Genomic DNA, 8,417 nt, shown 5'->3' on the forward strand with positions numbered 1-8,417 from the left:
CAACTCGAAGAGGGGAAACACACAAACTCTACTACCAAAAAAAAAAAATGACCGGAGTTAACAACGAGTGGTCATTAATATCACTTAATGTCAATGGACTCAACTTACCTATAAAAAGGCACAGGCTAAGAGCTTGGATACGAAAACAGGATCCAACTTTCTGCTGTTTACAAGAAACACATCTCAACTACAGAGACAGACATCTACTCAGAGTAAAGGGCTTGGAAAAGGTTTACCAAGCAAATGGACCTAAGAAACAAGCAGGTGTGGCCATACTAATTTCTAACAAAGTTGACTTCAAACGAAAATCAATCAGAAGACATGGAGAGGGACATTTTATACTCATAACAGGAACAATTCACCAGGATGAAGTCTCAATCCTGAATATCTATACCCCTAGTATAAAAGCACCCACTTATATAAAAGAAACATTACCAAAACTCAAGGCAGTCATCAAACCACACACACTAACAGTAGGAGATTTCAACACTCCTCTCTCACCAATGGACAGGTCAATTAGACAGAAACCTAACAGAGAAATAAGAGGATTAAGGGAGGTAATGAATCAAATGGACTTAACAGACATCTATAGAACATTCCACTCAAATAGGAAAGAATATACCTTCTTCTCTGCAGCTCATGGAACCTTCTCAAAAATTGACCACATACTCGGTAACAAAGGAAACTTCTACAGTTACAAAAATTTTAGTAACCACCTGTGTCTTATCGGATCACCATGGATTAAAGTTAGAATTCAACAACAATGCTACCCCCAGAAAGCCTACAAACTCATGGAAACTGAACAGTCAACTACTGAACCATGCCTGGATCAAGGAAGAAATGAAGAAAGAAATTAAAGTCTTTCTTGAATTCAATGAAAATAAAGACTCAACATACTCAAACTTATGGGACACTATGAAAGCAGTGCTAAGAGGAAAGTTCATAGCACTAAGTGTCCACTTAAAGAAAATGGAGAAAGCACACATTGGAGACTTAACAGCCCACCTGAAAGTTCTAGAAAAAAAAAGAAGCAGACTTACCTAGGAGGAGTAGAAGACTGGAAATAATCAAACTGAGGGCTGAAATTAACAAAATAGAAACACAGAAAACAATCCACAGAATCAGTAAGACAAAAAGCTGGTTCTTGGAGAAAATCAACAAGATTGACAAACCCCTATCCAAACTAAGCAAACAGCAGAGAGCAAACACGCAAATTAACAAGATCAGAAATGAAAAGGGGACATAACCACAGACACAGAGGAAATTTAGAGAATCATTAGATCTTACTACAAAAGCCTGTATGCCACAAAACTGGAAAATGCAAAGGAAATGGACATTTTTTAGATAAGTACCATATACGAAAGTTAAACCAAGACCAGATGAACAATCTAAATAGACCTGTTAGTCGCGAAGAATTAGAAGCTGTTATCAAAAACCTCCCTTCCAAAAAAGCCCAGGACCAGATGGTTTCAATGCAGAATTCTACCAGAACTTCCAAGAAGAGCTAACACCTATACTCCTTAATGTATTACACAATATAGAAACAGAAGAGTCATTGCCAAATTCCTTTTATGTAGCTACAGTTGCCCTGATACAAAAACCACACAAAGACCCAACCAAGAAAGAGAATTACAAGCCTATCTCACTCATGAACATCAACGCAAAAATTCTCAATAAAATACTGGCAAACCGAAACCGAGAACACATTAGAAAAATTATCCATTATGATCAAGTAGGCTTCATTCCAGAGATGCAGGGCTGGTTCAACATACGCAAATCTATCAATGTAATCCACCATATAAATAAAATGAAAGAAAAAAAAACCATATGATCATTTCATTAGATGCTGAAAAAGCATTTGACAAAATTCAACACCCCTTTATGATAAAGGTCTTGGAGAGATTAGGGATACAAGGGTCATACCTAAATATAATAAAAGCTATTTACAGCAAGCAGACGGCTAACATTAAATTAAACGGAGAAAAACTCAAAGCCATCCCACTAAAATCAGGAACACAACAAGGATGTCCACTCTCTCCATACCTCTTCAATATAGTGCTTGAAGTTCTAGTAATAGCAATAAGACAACATAAGGGGATCAAGGGGATTCATATTTGGAAGGAAGAAGTTAAGCTTTCGTTATTTGCAGATGTGTACATAGTCGACCCCAAAAACTCCACCAAAGATCTCCTACAGCTGATAAAAACCTTTAGTAACGTGTCAGGATACAAGATCAACTCGAAAAAATCAGTTTCCCTCCTATACACAAAGGATAAGGAAGCAGAGAGGGAAATCAGAGAAGCATGACTTTTCACAATAGCCACAAATAGCATAAAATATCTTGGGGTAACTCTGACCAAGAAAGTAAAGTATCTATTTGACAAGAACTTTAAGTCTTTAAAGAAAGAAATTGAAAAGGACACTAGAAAATGGAAGGATCTCCCTTGCTCTTGGATTGGGAGTATCAACATAGTAAAAATGGCAATTCTACCAAAGGCAATTTATAGATTCAATGCAATCCCCATCAAGGTCCCATCAAAATTCTTCACAGACCTTGAGAGGACAATAATCAACTTTATATGGAGAAACAAAACACCCATGATAGCCAAAACAATCTTATACAATAAAGGAACTTCTGGAGGCATTACCATCCCTGACTTCAAACTCTATTACAGAGCTACAATATTGAAAACAGCTTGGTATTGTCATAAAAACAGAGAAGTAGACCAATGGAATCGAATAGAAGACCTGAATTTTAACCCTCAATCCTATGAACACCTGATTTTCGACAAAGGAGCTAAATTTATACAATGGAAGAAAGAAAGCATCTTCAACAAATGGTGCTGGCACAACTGAATGTCAACCTGTAGAAGAATGAAAATAGATCCATATCTATCACCATGCAAAAACTCAAGTTCAAATGGATCAAAGACCTCAATATCAATCTGAACACACTGAACCTGATAGAAGAGAAAGTGGGAAGTACTCCACAACATATGGGCACAGGAGATCACTTCCTACATATAACTCCAGCAGCACAGACATTAAGGGCAACATTGAATAAATGGGACCTCTTAAAACTGAGAAGCTTCTGTAAAGCAAAGGACACAATTAATGAGACAAAAAGGCAACCTACTGACTGGGAGAAGATCTTCACCAACCCTGCAACAGAGAAAGGTCTGATTTCCAAACTATATAAAGAACTCACTAAACTAGACTTTAAAATGCTAAATAACTTAATTAAAAAATGGGGCACTGAACTGAACAGAGAATTCTCAACAGAAGAAGTTCAAATGGCCAAAAGACACTTAAGATCCTGCTCAACCTCCTTAGTGATCAGGGAAATGCAAATCAAAACAACTTTGAGATACCATCTTACACCTGTCAGAATGGCCAAAATCAAAGGCGTTTAGAGTGCCTTCCTGGAGAGATACCCTATCTGCTAATTTATCATAACTTTTTTTTTTTTTTTGGTTTTTTCGAGACAGGGTTTCTCTGTGGTTTTGGAGCCTGTCCTGGAACTAGCTCTTGTAGACCAGGCTGGTCTCGAACTCACAGAGATCCACCTGTCTCTGCCTCCCGAGTGCTGGGATTAAAGGCGTGTGCCACCACCGCCTGGCTTATAACTTTTTAACAGATTTTGATTGTCAAATTCAACAGCATGAATTCTTTCCAATAATTTCTCAGCACCCTTTGACAAGGATTGAATTTTGTCTCTCAAATTACTGTTAATCTAGAGCAATTAAATCTATTATGTACATAGAGTTTTTTGATGGCCAGAATATCAAGGCCAGAGCTCACGAGCAAGGAACACAAACCGAAAGCTGCACAAGTCACCACATTGCAGGGAAACCAGCAGGGGTGGAGAAGCATGTGCAATCCCAGGAAACTGCCAAGCCACCAAGGGTTTTTTTCCCCCCCAAACCTCTTAGTAGGTGAAATCAAGCCAGGTGGGTAGTGTTGGGAGACCTTCTGGGTCACAGAACTTTTGGGGCTATCCTGGTAGGTGTGGAGTTGGGATTCATGTGGGCAACAGATAGACACTATACTGTAACCCCACACTAATTCAGAATTGAGTATAATAAAGGGTTCTTTATTCAGGGGCAGATGCACAGATCACAGCCCTCTGCACAAATGGGGAACAGGAACTGAATACAGCAGCCGAGAGAGAGCATGCAAACTTTATGGCTGTATTTATAGTATGAGACCACGCCCAAGTGGGCTATTGGCTGAAGAAGTTCCCACAGCATAGCATGTAGGGACTGGAAAGATGACTCAGCAGTTAGGAACTGCTCTTCTAAAAGACTCATGTTGAATTCCCAACACCCATAAGGTAGCTCACTACGGTCTGTAACTCCAGTTCCAGGGCATGGAGCAACCCTCTTCTGGTTTCTGTGGGTAGTAGGCTTGCATGTGATGCACAGACATACATAAAGGGTAAACACTACCCATACACATAAAATAACATCAAAGTGCAAAGCTGAACAGACTTAACAACTTACATATCTCAAATCAAGGAACTTGTGCTCTGGAAAGAAACATTTTCAGGTGCCAAGCAGAGAGGATGAGATAGGCCCTGTGAGTCATAACTAACACATGCTATAGGGGAGAAGATGAACAGAGGAAGCCACAAGGACATGGGAAGTTTTTTGATATTTCTTCCAAGTGTCTAAGTGTTAGAAATGAGGAGAAGGGATACTAACACATGTCTAAGACTGGCCTTGAACTATAAGGTCAGAATGGTAGATTTGGATGCAGGAGAATGAAGGGTGAGATAGGAAAGCATTGAAGGTTGTGAAATTCCTAAAGGAACTACCCTGGACAAAGAGGGTAAGAGGCTACTGTAGACTGATAATAGAAATCCCTCCTTTATGCTCGAGCAGTCCTGCTGAGGAACAAATTTATAACCATCCTCTTTGGCTGATTAATCATGAACAAATTATTTTTGTCTGTTTTTGCAAATTGGAGCTAGGTTCCCGTGCATGCTAAGAAAGAACTCTACTAAGCTAACCCAAGGAGGCCTTAATTTTGTAATTCTTCTCAGCCTGCAGAGTAACTTGGATTACAAGCATCTATCATAAAGCATGGACAAAAAAAAAAAAAACCAACACCTATTTTTGAAAGGAAGGCCTCTTAAAGATTTCTACTGTTATGATAAAACACCATGATCAAAAGTAAGTTGGAAAGGTTTATTTTTATTTACAGTTGTAGTTTATCATCCAGGGAAGTCAGAGCAGGAACCGAAGGAGAACCAGGGAGAGGTGCTGCTTATTAGTTTCCTCAGATTGCTTTCTTAGAGAACTCAGGATAACCTGCCCAAGGGTGGCATCACCCCACATCGGGCTGGACCCCCCCACATCATCAAATAGAAAAATGTCCTATAGACTTGCCTACAGACCACCTGATAGCAGCTCAACTTGAGATTCCTCTTCCCAGATAATTCTAGCTTGACTCAAGTTGACCAAAACAAAACACACACACAATCCAAACCAAAAACAAAACACCAAACAACCAGGTCTGCTAATATAAGCAGCAGATGGTTAGAAAAGTTAAGAGTGTAATTGAGTGTGAATAATAGTGTATATATTTCTTCTGAGATAGTCGGAAATGCCTGTCCCATTATAGGATTGACAAAAAGTGGCTACATGGAAAGCATCAAACTTGTGTTTGAAGACGAAAATTTAAGTCATGGAAGTGTGGGCTAGATGCATTCTCACCTGGAAGCCTTTGTTACCCAGAGTATCAGGCAAGCTAGATAACCAGGCTTGACAAGAATGAACATTAACTCTTGAAATAAAATGAAAGGCTGCTTCTGAAGTCCTAAGATGAGCCAGGTGGGGGATAACACTCTGCTCAGACAAAAATCTACACCAGACAAGGTACTTAATGCTCAGCAGACATCATATTCAGCAGAAAACCTATGTATCCAAGACCCACTCCTTCTGCTATAACCACCCAAAGAACCCCATGTTTCTAGCTTCATGTGCCCAGTAAGGTGAGAGAGAAAGGTGTGGGAGTTAAGCCAGATTGCAAGAGATTGGTAGAATGGGTAGGTCATGGCCATGATGGGGACTAAACAGATCAGAAAGGCTGCTCAGAAAGTAGTAGTATAAAGGACAATGTCATGAATTAAAAAGAGTTGTTGTGGGTATACTAATGCACTTAAGATGTTAATATCTCATTGAATACACTCAACATACATGTTGTTCAATTGGTTTTTAACCACCAGGAAACCATTCATGTTAGCACACATTAATTATCACCACTGATTTTTGGTTAGGCCAAAGAATTATGACAAATATGATTGAATGGCCATACTGTTGACCTACAAGGACAAAATACACAGCAGCCCGCACCTAGCTAAATCACAAGAATCTTGCCTACCATGCCAATTAGGGATGTGTTTGGCACCTGTATACATAAGGAACACTATGCTGTGGGTCCAGCCATTTGCCACTCCACCAAGGGCTGGGCTTACAGGCGTTTGCTACTGTGTTTGTTTTAGGAATTTTTTTTTTTTTTTGGTGGATGATACTGCTGGTATTTGAACTCAGCACTATGCTCATACCCTTGCCCTTGGACTACACGCCCATCACTGGTATTTTTATTTTTATACAAGCTATAATATAGGAAATAAAGACATTTTTCTTTCATTTGAAGAGAATTTATTCGTTAAAGTCAAGCAAGAGGATCGGTTGACAAGTGGTAAGCATCAAGTACAAATGTACATTTTTTTTCCAGGGCAGAGTTCAGGGTAACACCACAAAAACCGACCACAAGCAAAGTCAGTGTGTATACAGAGAGTTCCACAACTGTACCCACGCCTATGCATGCCAAGGACAAACCATTAGCACCAGATTGTTTCTTATGCAATAGTATCAATAGTCACAGACATATGTACATGAACTCTCTGGAATTCTTCGATCCCTGCTAATCAGACATGGAACAGGCAAGCAGGGAATGGACAAGAATGTCATAATTGCTATATATTTTAGTACAAGCATGCTAGAGCACTACATATTGTTTTCCATAACAGACAATCCTGGAACAACACGAAAAGCCAGGTTACAGACAAACAAAATTCCACTATTCACAGTTTACACACATATCAAATTTTCACAACATTGTACTTGGGGATAAAGAACCACAGGCAAATAGCCTGGTGTAAATTAAAAACAAAACAGTCTGAAATTCCTTGAAAAGTATGTGGACAGTGAACATTACATTTTCTGACATGACCCACATTCACAGCAAGGAATGACCAAGTGGAAAGAGGACGCTGCAGTGACAAATCAGGGACTTCAAAAGGTAGAAGTAGCTTTCTTTAATAGGATTCAATACGTTTGCAAAGGTTTTCTTCCAGCCAACGAGTGATAAGATTGTCAACAAGGCCATCTGTGCTCTGCAGTACAGAAGCTTGCCTACCTCGACTCAATTGTACAGTGTCAACCTCTGTTCCTCTGGCTCAGGAAGCATGGATTCTGGTCCTTTAAGACAACTGTGTATGGGAGTGTGAGCTCATGCATATACACATGGATCTAAGTGTGCATGTGTATTCTGGAAAGGGTGTGGTTATTGGCAAAAGGGAAATCTTTGCATTTGCTGCAATCTCAAGGGAAAACAAGAATTAAATAATCCCTTGATAGAACAAAGACTAGTGATGCCTAAACATCAAGTCACTAGAGGGACTTGCTCATCTTTCACCATGCATTTAGTTACATAAACATCTCTTGAACTACACCAAACCTACAACACATTTAATGCAAGTTATACACGCCATTGGTGCCTGAACATTTTTCATGTGTTTATCTGCCATACATACATTCTCTTTGGTGAAGTGTCTAGTCAAGTCTTTTGCCCACTTTTTCCAAATGGTTTGTTTTCTACTATTGGGTATTGGGAATTCTTTATATAAATCTTTTATCAGATGTATAAAACCATGGAAGTGGGGTATGCTAGTAAACTCAGAACTCAGGAAGTGGAGGCAGGAGGATCAGGAGTTCAAGGTCATCAGGACTACATAGGGAGACTGAGGCTAATCCAGGTTATGTGAGACTCTTCTAAAACAAATAATAATAAAAATAAAATGAGTAACAAATCAGACACATGATTTACAAATACTTTTTCCTAATCCCTGTCCTGTTAACTGGAAATCAATAGAATGACAGTGTTGCTTTAATGAGTAACACTCCATTTATCCATCTTTCCATTTCAACTGTTAAGGACAAGGAATCTTGAAACTCGATTTCAAATGTAAGTACTAATCACTCCATAGGATCTCTGACAAACTAGAAGACGGAATCTTAAGTCTTAAGGTACATGGTATGTGGCTCATGGTAACAGACAGAAATGTAAAAAGAGACAAGCCACCAATTATCATTAAGGATTGCATACACAAAGTAGTGTTTTGGGGGAGA

The 8,417-nt window shown here is 39.1% G+C and overlaps 1 protein-coding gene across 3 annotated transcripts in view; it reads right to left on the bottom strand.

Moving 5' to 3' along the window:
• Window positions 1-6,667: 6,667 nt before the first annotated feature.
• The window catches only part of Shroom2 (shroom family member 2), a 119,778-nt gene continuing 118,028 nt past the window's right edge, over window positions 6,668-8,417 (bottom strand). For all 3 annotated transcript variants that reach the window (XM_057759749.1, XM_057759751.1, XM_057759750.1), the window contains one exon: window positions 6,668-8,417. This exon is cut by the window's right edge and continues 1,038 nt beyond it. The gene's annotated coding sequence lies outside the window, so the exon portion shown is untranslated.

This window comes from Chionomys nivalis, chromosome X (assembly GCF_950005125.1).
Source record: "Chionomys nivalis chromosome X, mChiNiv1.1, whole genome shotgun sequence".
Lineage (NCBI taxonomy): Eukaryota > Metazoa > Chordata > Mammalia > Rodentia > Cricetidae > Chionomys > Chionomys nivalis.